General features: G+C 43.7%; 1 long non-coding RNA gene across 1 annotated transcript in view; it reads right to left on the reverse strand.

Moving 5' to 3' along the window:
- Positions 1 to 16,024, reverse strand: part of LOC136011838 (uncharacterized) — a 70,721-nt gene that overhangs the window by 38,886 nt on the left and 15,811 nt on the right. The window contains exons 2-3 of the long non-coding RNA XR_010611483.1: positions 11,393 to 11,715; positions 1,960 to 2,164 (exon numbers count right to left, since the gene is read on the reverse strand). This is a non-coding gene — a long non-coding RNA (uncharacterized LOC136011838). The remainder of the gene's footprint in view (positions 1 to 1,959; positions 2,165 to 11,392; positions 11,716 to 16,024) is intronic.

Genomic DNA, 16,024 nt, shown 5'->3' on the forward strand with positions numbered 1-16,024 from the left:
GAAAGGGAAAAAAAGAATAGAAAAACCTAGCTGATTCTGTATGACACATTAGTATCAACAGCTGACATAAAAGGCAGAGCTGGAGGGGGAAAAGTGTAGAGCTACTGGTAGTCTCTCCTGAGATACAAGATGTGTAAGGAGATACGGTAAGAGTAGTGTGAAGTCCCCATACCTCACATATTTATTTGCCTAGAAAGCTCACAAGCTTCAACATGAGTGGCTTTTTACGTCAGTAGCAAAATGCAGAACCAGGAGCATTTTAGATGGTTTCAGCCTCCCCCATCTCCCTCTTGCCCTGATCATCTTTGCTCGGAGGACATAAAGCTGCTTTCCACAAAGAAATGCAGAGCAAAAGGATTAGACAGAAATTACTATAATTAACAAAGCCAGATTATTTTGTCTGCTAGAAAGTAAGATTCAGTTCTGCAAGTTACTGTCTATACCCTTAGCCCCCAAAGCACTTCTGATTTGCCTCTCAGAATTGGATTCAAAGTCGGTAAATAATTACTTTCTCATATAATCATTATACTTTGGGTTTTAACCACTTGAATATTATCCTCTAAAATGAAGGCTATTATGAGCGTGCTTACATGCTTGATTTCATACATTCATGTTATTTGACTCATACAGGCAGAGTCTTATGTGACTGAAGCCTTCAGATTAGTTTTTGGGAGTATGTAGGAAGCCTGAATTGGCAAGTTCCAAACCTAAGCACAGGGAACTTGCCTATTTGAGTGCTGCTGCTCAAAGCACAGTGCAGTCTATGGCACAGCAACAAAGAGCCATTAATTAGTAAAAATCCCATGGGTTTAGCTCCATTCCTCCATACATGTTCTTAACTGTTGAATTTAGGAATAATTATTTGTGCTGCTCCCTTTTTCTTAGGGGTACAATAGCTCATGGACAGCCACTGATGGCAGTTAATAAATATCTCTGCTGATGAGTAAGGCTCTCTGGAGGTGGTGTTATGGAACAGCATTCTCCAGGACAGAACTAGAGACCACATTCACACATGCCACAGATTAGTGGCTTTCAGTGAACTTTTTTCCCTCCAGAAAGTCTCTCTGTCCATCCCTTAGATTGGTACATAAACTAAGGGGACAGCCTTGCAAGGTGTCAAGCAACTTCTCTCAGGAGTTTAAAGCACTTATAATTGAGCCTTTGCAATAAATGATTGACACAACAAATGGCAGTGATCGACCATGCACACACTGACACCATCTTTGTACATTCCCATATTACATTTACCACCACGAAAGAAGGTGTTGCAGTCGGTCAGTGCAAGGTAATTTCAGTCTCCTCTACTGTGCTCTGCTTCTTAAGCATTAGGGAATAAACCACCACCAATATAACAAATTAGACAGCAACATACATTAGGAATTTGCTGCAACTCCAGCCCTCCGTGACTAGCACAGCTAGTGTAAACAAAGGCTGCAATTTGCACCAACTGTTTACTCTGATTATAAGTCAGGGTTAGCTTTGCCAGTACAAATTATGTCTCCCTTTGTCTTCAAGAAATCTGGCCATAGACTAGAGGAATTGAGACAAATTTTTTGTATTAAATGGGTTATCTGATTAGATAGAACCCTTTTTACCAGCTTCTATTTCTCCATCAGTGACCAGGGATTTTGCAGCATTTATATCCCTTGTCTTCCACCATTACTCAAGTATATATTTAGCCTGTATCATCACTAGAAGTTATGGAGACAGAAATTCATCTGCTGGTGCAAATCACAGCATGAATGCTAGTGAATGAGATCAAACTACTGGGCACTTCCTTGGCCCGTAAATGTAAGTCATGAAACCCTAATTCAAATGTGGGGTCACTAAAACAGGGAGCTATTGATTTACTTGGCTATATAAAAGCTGAGTATTCCAGATGAGACTCCAGCTCCCAAACAATTCCTACCCAGATGGGGTAGTGATCAGTGAAAATAAACCTTTACTGTCTTTGCTTACCCTGGTAATGAAGAACTTCATGTAAGGGATGCTGCTTTGCACAAGAGCTTGCACAAAGAGTAGGTTTGGAAGTCACAGGTGAAGTCATGGGACTCCCAGTCAAGTGAGAATCTGAAGCTTTCCCATTACCAACTTTGTCACGTTTCTTTTCCACTTGCCCCATCTGGAACTCTTGCTTGTTTTTACCATCTGACATTTCAACAGCCTAAAAACAAGAAAAACAACTCTTTTAAACAACCAAAATGTTTGATCAGATCTTCTACATAAATGAAACGGCTAGTTTATGCCAGGCATCTGAACTTGGTAAAAATAAATGAGTGCTTCAAACCCACTATTGTTCTTAAGGTCTCTGACCTTCAAAACATCATTCTATTCTATTTGTAAACAACACAGACATGACAGAACATGCAAATACCACTTTACCCTTTGGTAGCAGCATCCATCCCAAGACCTTGAAGTGTTCTGCAAATGTTAGCTATCTCTTATGTCTCTAAAGACTCCTACTCTTTCACAAATATTAGCTGAATCTCTCCCTATGCCATACCACTCATAGGGTGTTAGTGCTATTCTCCAAGTTCAGAAAGGTTGAATGCTCCAACTAAGGTTCTGTAAAAGACTCGGGAAATGTAACACACCCCACAGTTATAGAGCTGTGATGAACATTAGTAGAAAACACCTAGATTTCAGGTAAACAGCAGTTTAACATAACTGCACTGGTACAGCTAGAGCAGTTGCTAGCCACTGATGTACTAACACAAAGATAAGGTAATGGTAACTTCTACACAGTAAGTAGACTAAACTTCCTAGGAGGACTCATTGGAAGCAATTCATTTCCAAGGCATAGAAAACATACCTGGATTTCCCTCACATCTGTCTTGCACCTTCTGTAAAACTGCTTGTGGACATTTCTTTCATGGAAATTTTCAACAAACCTTGAGAGAGGACATCACTCCAAGCTCTCACCAAGACTGCAGTTTATGTTGATCGTGGTTCCCCCTGGGCCCTTTGGATCCCTCTGATTCCATCAGAGGATAGGAACACCTTCCCCCTATGTTGTTTTGGGTCACTCACACTTCCCAAGCAGCCCATCTACTACAGGCTTACACAAAAAACAAGTCTCCCCAGGGTGGAAGCCCACAACCTGCACTTTGCAAAATCAAAATACAAAGCAAAGTTTCAAAATATGCATTTCTTGCCTGTAAATGACAGTTCATTTCTGTTAGGGAACCAGTTAAAACTGTCTTCTTGAAGGAGTGATACTACTCTATATTAACATAAAATTGTACCCAGTCTAAGATGATAAATACGATGCCCAATCTATAATTATAGATGATGTTTTATGGTTCTTTTCCCCTGAGAATTTTCTCTTCTATATTTTATGCAGTCTTCAATCTGCATTGAACCTAAACTGAAAAACCTGAGTGATGCTGACACAGGAGAAAACAACAGTAGCAGTCAGTATGAGGTTAAGGTTCACCAAGTGGTTACTTTATTGTTGGATACAAGAGGCAGTCCACACAGGTGTTGGCTTTTGGCCTTTTTACAACATACTGTTGACTCTTGGAATGCACTGTGACTATTACACAATACTGATAACGAGCATTACCAGAGCCTTCAAAGTACTACAGGAGCAAAAAGAGAAGGTCAGTGGACAGCTTCATGACAGCCCACAGGTACCACTGAGTTCCCTCAGCAGGGAAAACTACTTGTTACTACAGTGCACTTAAAGCTGCAGGTAAAATGCAGAGCAAAAATTGAGAGCTAGGAGCCTGAGCCGGCCAGCCAAACTCAGTAGGAAAACAAAACCTGCACCATTAACTTGGGGTTAGGTAGGAAGGTCCAACACAAGTGAAATGATGAATTGTTTCCCTGAATGCCTGCAGCTCAAGACTGGATACCTGACTGGAGGTACAACAGAGGTCCCAGCTTTTGTGGAAGGGTAACCATGCAGATTTTGATGGCATAACTTACAAAGCTGATCAAACTAGAACAGCCAGTCTCAGTCTTTCATAGAGTGGTTCAAAGTGTTTGGGGGGGGGGGGGGGGGTAGGTGGTGAGAATGGGAACAAAACCCAAACATAAAAGAGGTCTGAAACCCACTTTCCTTATTCTCTGACTCAGACTGCTAGAAGCAAGAGAGAATTCTTCAATCAATAGAAGTGATTTTTCAATCACCGAAACTGACCCACAGGCCAAAAGTGAAAAACACTTCTGCTCTTCATGAGAAGCCTGGAGGACTGTCCTCAGAATGGCAGCCAGGTTCCCTCTTCCAAGAGGTCTGTTGGAGGTTATGCTTTGAGACTGGTAGTGTGCCCAGTTCCCAGCTACTTTGGCCATGCCTCTCTGCTATTATGCACCCTGATCCATGTCATCACTATCTCTCTCTCAAACCCAGGTGTATAGTTAAACACTGTGCACCCCCGAACATGGTTACCAACCTTCATGTTCTTCAAAAGCCTGAAGTCCTTCTGAGGCAATACAGAGAAGCCCCAGTCCTAGAGAGCTGTCTTTTCTCCAGAAGTAGGTTAGGAAAGCAAATCTGCCTTCTTTTTGAATTGGCTCCTTTAACTCCCTGGCTAAAGAGCTGCTCTCAAACCTCCTCTTAGCTGTTATGATAGAAAGTCTTCATCTCGTTGTGTTGCCCTGCTGCAGATGGTGTAGAAAGGTGCTCAGCTAGAATGACCCTGGCATGAGGCATAGGGAGAAGAACAACCTTGCTGTATCACTCTCCCCTCACTGCTCAGAGCCCCAAAGGCTCCCTGTGTGGCTCTCTAAGCTGAACTGGCTCTGAAGGCTCCAGACTTATGGGCAAGTCTCCCCAACCTCCCACACCCATGGGTTACAATCAGCACTGCCAAGAGGCCTCAGTACCACAGGCAGGTTCCTGGTCTGCAGGATACTGTATAAATGCAAGCTAAGATGCTTCCTACCCTGAAACGCCTGAAGTTTAAGCAGAAAAAAAACCCAAAAGATAACAAAATAAAGGGGTGGCCTTAATGAGTGCACACAGTTAATCCAAGAACCTGAGCTTTTGTTGCAAAGCGATACAAGGTTTACCACAGATGCTGCTGTTGGTCTTTCTAATAGACCAGTGGAGTCACAACACAGCTGGTGTGTCTGGTGCTTTCCACAGACTGTGCACACAATCCAGGGAGTGCTTGAAGTTAGGTGACCATGTCTTTGATGCTGGATGTCAGGATGAACAGAGGATGAATCTGTCTTTGGAGTGATACGCTCATACCTATCAACTTATGCCACACCGCAGACTTCTTTTGAAGCAAGAGCAGCTGGCACAGTTTTCTCATCTTTGCTTTCTTGCTGCCCCATCCATCCGTCCACAAAGAGGTCACATCCCCTCTAACAACTTCTTTGCTTTGCAGCTCACTCCTGCTTATTTCAAAGTTGCTGCCAGCATTGTGTTGTTTCCATAGAGCCCCAGGGAACTTCTAACCTCAAAGTTGAGCAAAATGAAGTCCTTTGAATATTTTCCAATTAACCTGAGATTGACACTAACATTTTTCTCTCTGTGTTTCCACTATTTGAACAATTGGATTTCTCCTGCATGCCCCACTTGCCTGGCCTTTTGCAGCATCACAGATCTAAGTAATTCTTTTCCCAAAGATCACTCTGGTTTTAAAGCAGAGAGATCCCTTTCTGCTAATTTCACTTCTACATTGCCCTTCTATGTTGTGTCATTTAGTGACAGAGATCAGAGAAGCCTTGCAGCAGAACAAATCCAGGAAAGATATCAAAGAAGAGACAGCATGGCAGGTTTTTTATATACTAGCAATGAAAGCAAGTTACTACTGCTGAAAGCCTTCAGGGTTGCATTCTGCTCCCAGTCTCACAGCATAAGTATCCAGAGAAATGCCTTGCTGTCATGACAGAGATTAGTCCAGAGCCAGCAGAGAACATAATTGCAATGCCATAAAAAATGTGAATATAAGTAATTTAAGCAAGAGGCTGGAGGTAGCAGATCCTGCTCCATTCTGGTGCTTGCAGAAGCATGCCGGCCTTCAAGAACCTGCAGGCACCGTGGCCCGTTAGCCAAACTTCATTTGAGCTGATGGCAATGCTGGAACGCAGGAACCATCTCTTGGCTAAAAAGGCAGCTCTGCCAGCAAAGTCACAGGCAGATTCTGTGGAACCCAGAACAAATGGAGGAGAAGGCTCCTAACACATAGCAAAATAACAGCACTCCCTGCAGATACACAGACCACACAGCATCTAGAGAGCAGCCAGCATATTAGAGACAACATGTTTATATCATTTGTCGCCCACTGTTGCTTAGGTAAGGCATATCTAAAAGCTACTGGGGAGATTGCCAATGTGTCCCAGCTGCTGAGGTGGGGAGTTTCTGAGCACTTTCTGTCCATTAATTTGCAAATGTCCCTCTGAAGAAGGTAAAGTATTGTCGCCCACACTTCACAGACAGCAAAAGGGAGGTACAGAGAGCCAAGTATCCCCTTGGTTCTCCCAAAAGGTTCTCCCGCCTTTCTTTTTGAGCTATAAACAACAATAATCTTTCCCCAGGTTCTTGAGCCAAAGGCTCTACTGGCAAAGGGAAGCTGCCTCTTGCCTGGAACCAAGCATCCAAGAGTAGCTGGAGGTAGCAGCCTGAAACCTATGCAGTGTCTGACTTGGTTTTATGGCGAGACCTTTTCCTCCAGCATATCTCTGTGATCCTTGCTTGTGCTCAGGAAAACATGCTGTACTCTGTGTGCTCAAGGAGTTCACCTTCAATAAATAATCTGAACAAAGGGAGTCAATGCTGGCACAGTAGCATGGGTTGCTGCAGGGAGAGTTTGCAGCAATGTCAAACTCACCTTTGCTGGTGGCTGCTGCCACTTGCTGGGAAGGAATCCAGCCCCCAAAGGGGAACACTTAGGAATATCAAAAGCCAAGAGCAATTTCATCCCCATTAGTTAATATCAAATATAAAGGACCTTTCCAGAACATAGCAAGCAGTTATTGTCTCCTTGAAAGACAGTTAAGAAAGAACTGGGTTTTAGGATCCTTAAATGATAATACAGAAATACATAGATATATATATGTATATTTTTAAAGAATGATTGCAGGACAGTATTGCTTAGTAAGCGTCACTAACACTCAGATTACTGCCTGGAAAAGTCCTGGGTCAGAGACTTATTGACCCAGTTCAGAGAACAAGCAGTGAGCCCCATGGGCAGTACTGTTCAAGATGTTGGGCAAAACAGCCAACAGCATCCTTTCTGGTTTTAATAAAATGAAGTGGCTTTCATTCTCCCTATCCTGTAAAAACAGAGGAAAAACAAAACAAAACCAAAACACCAACTATGGGTGACAGGTCATTCTGAAAGAAGGGCAGGATCCAGAATTAAACAATAAATGTCAAAGTGCTGCTGAAATTCCAAAAAGTAGTCAAGCAGACCCACACTATGAAATAGGACTATGCAGCTTTCAAGCTCAAGTCTCTCAGGGCACCTGGGGTCTCTTGCAGATACTTGCTAATATTGGGTCAGTGTACCAGCCTGAAGCTGCTTCAGAGAATGCTGTTTAGTCTACAAGTGTACAACATTAGGCTTCAGCAGCAAAGGTGGTCCTTCCCCACACTGAATTTAAGAGGTTGGAGCAAAAGATGCCATTCACCTCATAGCCCTTGAGAGTTGATTGCAGCCCTACAGAAACATGGTAAAAGGAGCATGAAACTCAATAAGGGTAATGAACATGGAGAAGAGCAGTAATCAGCTTGTCTAGGAATGCAAGTTTCCGGTCTGGCTAGCCCATAGCTGATGGCAAAGATGAGGATTATTGAGCCAGGCTGGAGAAGAAAAGCTGGTGGAGTTGACATTCAGGGATGGTGGGTGTTCACCAAGCAGGCACAAGGGATCCAGAAAGTTTCTGGCTGACATTGGTTCTCCCATAGATGCTCTGAATAGCCTTTTGCTAAACAGTATCTACCTTCCCTTCTTTCTCCATACTCTCCTCTGCAAAATCCTTTGTTTCTTTACCTGGCAAAACTCAGGAATAAAAGAACTTTCTCCTCTTTCATGAGTTAAATACAACAGTGAGAGCGAAGCATGTAACAGGAGTTGCTATTGCCTAGAAGAAGATAAAGAAATTCTCCCTTAAGATACCCACTACTACCATGCTCCTGCTACAGTTTCCAAGCACAAGAATTCATGGCAAAACCTGCATCAGAAACCAACTTCACTGCTAAATAAGTGTTAGCAGAAATAGGTAAACAGCCTTGCACTCTGTCATACTCTCTGAAAGACAGCATGCCAGCAAAGGCAGCACAGACTCTCAGAGCAGTAAATAACCAAGTAGGCAGAGCAAACAAACATTTAAAACTCCATATGGCATAAAACCTCTCTTCAGAAGGAGGGGGTGAAAACAGTTTTGTCAGAAAGGACAACGTTTTCTCCCTTTCCCTTCTCCCCACTTCCCCAGCCCTTCCTTCTCTTGTTTACTTTGTTTCCCTGTTTCTAACCAAGTAAGAGAAAATCTAGTATTTGTGGAATTGGGCTTTTTTCTGTTTAACTCCAGCTGTGCCCACAGCCTGCATAGTGGCTTGGTAAAATTTGCCCAGTCTAACAAACCTGAAATAAAACCATAGTGATTTTTACACTACTAAAATGACCGGCCCTTGACAGGACTAACAATTATCTATGAGTTCCAAAGCAGCAGCTTGTTGCATGGCACAGCACCATGTCTGGGGATGCAGAGGCTTTCTGTGGTTTTGCTGTAGCTTTTCAGCCTCTTTTGAAATATGGCAGCACGGGGAGCTCTACAGCAAAAAAACAGACAAACAAAAAACCCACAGAAAAACAGCTCAGAAGGATTTTTACCTGTCACAGGCATGGGGTTGGCGGGACCATGCTGTCAGTCTCAGGTCAAGGATGAAGCAGCATCCAAATTCAGATAAAAGCTCTTGCCAGGAACACCAACCATGAGGCTTCTTTGGGTAGGCAAGCTCCTACTGTGGTCCCCACCACATGGTGGCTGTACCACTTTCTTTATGGGGATGCATAAGTTCTGCATGCACAGAACCAGAGATAAAGAGGAAGGCAATCGGTTTCCTTGTGTTTGATTTAGAAGGAGTAGCTGCTTTAGGATCTAACACCTAGCTCTTATCAGAGAGGGTCTGGGGCCTGCAACTGTGTTATCCAGTATCAGAAAGTCCCCTTGGGCAGGGACTGTGGGAACAGATGCTGACCTCAGCCAGGCAGCACAAAAACAAACCTCAGTACAAAAGGGCAGGACGCCATGAAATAAGAGTCCTTGGGAAAGAAAACAGGGAGAAACCAAAGCTCAAATCTTGATGCTTCTAGGAGATGTGGAGAGGCATAACTGAAAAGGATGAAACATGGCCAGCACAAGGTTGCACAAGGACAGGCTGAGGGTCTGAGCAGGGCCAGCAGCCTGGGCCAGCTGGGGAAGGAGCAGCAACACCTCTGCTGCAACCAAGGGCTGCTTCCAGGGTGGCAAGCAAAACCTGTCAGTGCCAGCCACACTGCTGCTTTCTGTTTGCTTGCTGAGGTCTGGCAGACAGACTCGCCCTTCGATGTCTGCCTGGTCAGTGCCCAGCATAGCACCAAGAGGCTCTCAGTCCTGCTTGAAGGTTGAGAACAAACTTTTGCCCAGGATGAGGCAGGCACAGGCAAGGTAGGTGGCAACCTGTCTTGCTTTCATGTCTTTTCAGACTGAACATTTGGGAAGGAAAGTTTGCCTCGGACTGAGCCTCTGTCTGGGATTAATTCAGCTCAAATTTGTAGTCACCGCAGGCAGCAGGGAAGCTGCAATAGCTATTAGAGAATGAGCCAAAGAAGTAGAAGCAAGCAAGGACAAAGAGTAGCCCTTGCCCTCTCCTGAAAACAGAAATGAGGCTCCAAGATCCAAACTAAAAAGCAAGTACTAGTCACCAGCACTAGCAAGTCACTGTGGACTGGCCAGCAGCAGGGCAGCCGCCCCAGCCAGAGCCTGTCTGCCAGCAAGCAGCTCTGGCACAATAACCATGGCACACCCTCCTCAGGCATTCAAGCCCCAGCTGAGGAGCCCAAAGCCGATGGGGAGCGGCTGCGAAATGCGGCGAGGGAAAGGAAGCAGTCCTGTCCCTGCTCCCTGCTGCAGCCCTGCCGCAGGGGGTGGAGAGGAGCGACCAGTGTGCCTCCTGCAATTGCTGCTGGCCGGGTGCCTCCAACAGGTTGGGGTGTTAGTCATTCCTTGGCTTGGGGTTCTGAGCTGCCAAGGTACCCAGAAAGAGCAAACTGAAATAGGAAACGAGACCATTGCATGGTAGAGACAATAAGAATATGAGACAGGTCAGTGCCCAGCAGTATCACCCAAGACACCTGACATCCTCGCTGCCCTTGCTCACATAGGCACCACTCACAAAGCCTCAAGGAGATGGCAGCTTCCTCCCTGAGGGCTGGAGATGGTTTCCCATCGGTTCGCGTTGCCTCCCCCGGCTTCCCGCGGGCAGCGGGCAGCTCCGGACCTCTGTGGTCCTTCCCCGGTGCCATCGCCTGCTCGGACAGGAGGTGGCAGCAGATGGCCGCCCATAAGGCCCAGTCAGGCCCGGAGCATCTCCCGCGGGCACCTTGGTACTAGGGGGAGAAACCCTCGCCGGCCCCAGGGGATGGGGGAAAGATAGCAGGAGGTGCTGCCTGAGAGCACCCATCCTCCCCGGGGTGCGCCCTCTCCCAGCCCTGCCCCGCTGGCTCTGTAGCTCCCATCCCATTCCGCACTTGCCACACCCCTGGGAGAGCTTTGCCACAAACTGAAATTCTTAAAAACAGCCCCTATCAAGAAAACAGATGGCAGCAGACAGGAAACTCTGATTATCACTGATTAATGCAGGATTAAATTGGCAATAGAAGATATTGGGTGGCAGCAGAAATTAATGCAGACGTTATCAGTAGTAGGGAAGAAAAAAAAAATCCAACATGAAGAAGAATCATAAGGAAGGAGAGATGCATGCTACCCAGGTCTCAGCATGTTCTCAACAATCAGGAATCATGCTCAGATAACATCATGGTCTACAAATGTTTGTCCCTTCACCAGCGTTCACCAGAATACATTTTTTTTCCTGAAGGTTTTTTTTTTGTTGTTTTTTTTTTTTTAATAGTAACTGGACTTGTTTTCCAACATTTTGAAATTTCCACTTCCATCTGCCAGCTTAGGAAATACCAATGGGCAATCAGACCAGCCCAGCCGAGACAGGGAGTCCCAGAAATCTGCTCCCTCCAGATCCCAATGGCTACCTTCCTCAGACTTCTAAAGCCTGAAAAAAAAAAAACCAACCCTGAATTTTAGAGTTCCTACAAGACATTTCCCTAGAGCTGCAAAGGAAATTTGTGGGTTTAGTAATCGTGTACTGAAACAATGACACAAATGGGAATGGACACCAGTACAAAGAATGGACTGGGACACCCCGTAGGCCAACCCTTACCTTTCATCCCATCTCTGTAGTCTGGTGCTGTATCACATAGTCATCCTCCAGGCAGTGCACCACTGGCTTAGTTTGCTCCCATAGCCCCAAGTGAGACTTGGTCTTTCAGGGAAAGCAGCCATGATGATTGAAGTTGCACATTCAAGCATCCTTTTCTATTTTCATGTGCTGGACCTCACCTGTCTCACATACTATCTGTCCTTCCAACAGGAGAGGTTCACACACAATTGGCAGTTCACAGAAGTGACATCAGGCAGAAACCAACAAGCAGTTTTCATATCCTTTTCCCAGAAAAAACCCCAAACCTGCTTCCTAGGAGAAACCTGTAGGAAATATAATGGATCATAGAATGCAGTACAGAACAGGAACTCAAAAAGTCACCAACACCATCCCAGTGTCTTAAGACACAGTAATCTCCATTTAAACAGTTCCTGGTCTGGGTTTTGGGGGGGTTGCTGGGGTTTTGTTTGTTTGTTTGTTTGGGGTGGGTGGATAAAGGGGTTGTGTGTTTGGTTTGTTTTTTTTAAATCTCCAGCAAGGAAAATTGTACAATTTTCAGTTCAGGAATTCATTAAAGATTAACTCCTCATACCCTTAGAAAATGCTGTCTCATGTCTAGGTTTAACCACATTTTCTGTTTCAAGGTAAGCCCAAGACTTTTGGCCCTGTCCACAGGCAATGTAAACATTTCTTCTTCACAGTATCTGTTTACGTGTTTGAAGACTATTCACAATTCCCTGTCTCTTCACCTGCAGAAGAGCCCTTCAGGTATAGACCCCCTGATGAAACAGCAACTCACATCTGTTCAAATTTATTGAATTTCTTAGAACATTTCAAATATAACAAGTAAGTGGAAGCAGAGGGACAGATCTTGAAACCAGCAGCTCTTTAGTAGAAATGGAAGTTACATAATCCAAAAGCTTGGTTTATTTTGGTTTGGTTGGGTTTTGGAGGGGTTGGTTTTTTTGGTTTTTTGATTATTATTTTTTTTAAAGCAGATGTAAAACCTGTTTACCAAGACTGTATCAGAGTGGAAGATGCGGACTTGCTAGCTTTACAGGTTACTATGGAGACATCCTTCCCTTCATTATTCTGTAAACAGACCTTGTTACACAGAAGTGAGAAGTTCTTATTATTGGCCATTCAAAAACTGCCTGTGATTGAAGCATTTCGCATACTATGAACTAGTAAACATCTCTGGTTAATTGGTTTGTCTTATTGCAAGTTTGGCCAAGGGAAATTCAACTGACCAAGAGATCATGAGTAAATACACACATTTTCCAGCCTCACAATTCTTCTTCTGAAGTCCCATCAGAGAGCCAGTGGCTTCAATTGTTGTTAAATTCACAAAACCTTTGATATCTGTTCCCAGAATAACACAGGCAAATCCCATCAAGCATGAATAATCATGCCCCCTTGTCCTCAAGCATGTTCCTAAAGAATTACTGTAAATTTGCATAGTGTCAGAGTAGGAGAATGAAGAATATAAAACATTTGGTATCAATAGCAATATCCGTTGATTCCCAACGGCTTTCAGGTCATGACTACTACATTTTTTGCTTTAGATTGTTGCAAGGAAGCTGTAATAAACACCCTGACAACACCAGTATCTTTGATCTATGGATCTCTAAAGTATGCCTTCAACTTTCCCCTTTTTATTTCACCAGCACTTTCCAAAAGCCCAAGGTGCAGCACCTGTTACTCTTGGTGCTTAATACTGCTTCCTCTGTACCAACTTTTTGACAGTTCACTACAGTCTGCAGATCCTACAAGCATTTTCATCTATTTCTATTGCCTGCACTGCAGTTTTCTTCCTGTAAAGCTTGCCCAGAAATCAGAACTAGAGATAGGACAGTCAAAACTGCAGTAATGGGTCAGAATACAAACCAAGTGAGAAACAGGTAGCAAAAGATGAGCTAGGCCTAAGTAGAAGCAGAAAACACAACCCATCATGAAGCTGGCACTTGGCAGGAAACTCTTGAGTCAACCAAAATCTGAGTCACAAGCCACATAAGCAGCATCCCTGTTAGACAACCTCCTTTTGGAGAGACAGCCACAAACAGTGCTTTCACATAACCAGAAGTTGCTCACATCAAAGGCACACAAAGCCTAAGCACTTTTGCTCATCAGAAATGCTAAATCACGAAGATGAACACCAGTGTCAGGACAAACGAGGTCTCTGTCAGACACCATGAGGACACTATGCCTCTGCAAACTAGACCTCTCACTTTTCAAGGCAGGGATAGCATTTAGGGCAAGGATCAAAGTAATCTGAAATGAACTCTGCCAGGCTGAATCCACAAGCATTTCAGGGCTGAGAGCTGTAGGTACTTCCCCCGCATACAGTGGTATTGGTGCCAAGAAAACTTTGCACAGAACCTCACACGCCTTCTCTCTGCTTGTCATGGGGCACCAAAGCACAGGAGCAGAGGGGAGTGCAGTGCAGCTTAGCTTAAGGTCTCTGACGATGGAACCTGAGGATATAGGTTAAAAGCAAAGAAAACACTTTCTCAAAAATGTGTCCTCCCCTCTTCCCTTTCCAGATGCTGAGAGCTTCTGCTCAGTTATTTACTTTGTACAACCACAGTTATTTCAATGCTATTTTTTAATTTTTTTTTTACATGGAAATATGGACGATTACCAGAAAAACAAATAATTGGGATGGAGCCCAGTTGGATATCACTGAGACAACTAAGTGAGTATCCCTTGTGGAGGAGAAGAGAGAGTTACACAGTTAGGAACTGTCTGTTGTCATATTTAGGATAAACATGACAAAAGCTGCTTGTTGCCCTCCTGCTACTGAGGACGAACTAACCCCTCACAGTCAGAATAGAACTGACATCCACGTTTTCTCAAAAAGAGGTTTAAGAATCTGACTAAGCAAGTAACTTGGAAATACCCCCTTTTCTACCCATATTCGTACAAGTACATAAACATACATTTTTATTCTTAAATTCCATTCTATTTTTCAGAAATAAAACCTGTACTAAAATTCATTCTTGACCTTCAATTTTATCTTCCTGGATTAAATTTGGATTAGTCACCTCCTGGGGGAGATGAGATGTCTCTTGATCGACTCAGTTCTCACAATGGAGATTATCCTTGTTTTCACTAGCCACAACTGCTGTAGCCTGAAGCTCAAAAATGAGACCCTACTAGGTCAATCCTCACATTTTTAATTGAAGTAAAGACAACAAAAATGAGGTTGCATTGAAGCTGGGATGGGCACACCTATTTCTGTCTCCGTGTAAAATACAGTTTCCTCTATGTGAACACACATGAAACATCTGGCCATCTGGAACCGAGAAAGATCCCAAGTCTACCTCATCTTCTTTCTAGTCCAGGTCTTCTTCCTATCTACAATCATTTCCTGAGGAAAATAACTTCAATCAGGAAACAGCTTGTTTCTATTTTTCTCACAAATCTGTCCATAGTTGCGCCATTCTAAGACTGCCATGGCATTATGGGTCAGGACACTAAAATATTCACAAAGTGATATTGCAGATATGAGAACTAATGACAGAGCCAGAGTCCAAGCTAGGTAATTCACAGTTTCTTAGGTCTTAGCTCTACCAGGAGATATAGAGAAGTGTAATAAAGAAAGAAGCTATATTCAACAGGCACATTATTCTTAAACAATACTGCCAGGAAGCACTTTGTGATGCTAGGGTCACTCATACCTTCAACCATACAAGGTTGACTCTTCCAGGATGGAAAAGTAGTCTTAGATCTGCTGCCACCTTTCCCTCTTATATCTCAGTACTCAAGGCTTTTGTAATCACACTCCTGAGCAACTGACACTACCTTTGTCTTCAGCTCTTCAACAGCCAGATACAGGCCTATATTAAAAGAACTTCCACTCATAAGGAATTCTCAGAGAAGCATCTAGGAAAAAAAGCAGGTGTTAAGATCATCTGCACTAGTAACTTTTACTTCTGACATTAGCTCACGATCTTAACTCTGGGATTCTTCACTCCTCAAAGGCTCATGGCACCAAACACAAATTGTTGGGTTTGCAAGTAACAAATAACATGAGTGTGCATGAGTAGAGCAGATGCTTGTGGTCCTCAGGGTGGGATTGACCAAAGAAAGCTAAGGATGACAGCATTGTGAACTCATGACTCAGATGCCCATGCCCCTGTTGGGCCACAGCAATTCTTAATTCTCTTCAGATCCAGCTTGTATCCTTTTCACTAAGTCCAGAGCTCTGAGCATCTCAGGGAAGACGATCTGAGGACATCCATCAGAGCCGACAGTGAGAAAACACTCTGAATTATTCATGACATTCAACTAGCAAAATTAAAATTACCTTGCATGACAATGGAAGATATGTTAACACTGAAGAAATTCCAGGGCTTATGTACTGTACAATGAGCTAAAGCTGCAATTAAATACTTCATGGCTAAAGGCTTGTCTGTTTGTTTTCTGTGTATACAGATATATCTCTTATTTCGCCTACATTTGTATCAAGTCTTTATGTAAGTGTCGGCTTCATACCCAAGGCTATCTTCCTGAATCAAAATCTCTCCCATACTTGTAGCAGAAGAACAGACTGATTCTAGCTTTTTAGCGTGTTAATAATGAACTTGCTCTTGTCTGATTCTCTTTGTCCCCACCCCTATGCGATACCTG

This window comes from Lathamus discolor, chromosome 3 (assembly GCF_037157495.1).
Source record: "Lathamus discolor isolate bLatDis1 chromosome 3, bLatDis1.hap1, whole genome shotgun sequence".
Lineage (NCBI taxonomy): Eukaryota > Metazoa > Chordata > Aves > Psittaciformes > Psittacidae > Lathamus > Lathamus discolor.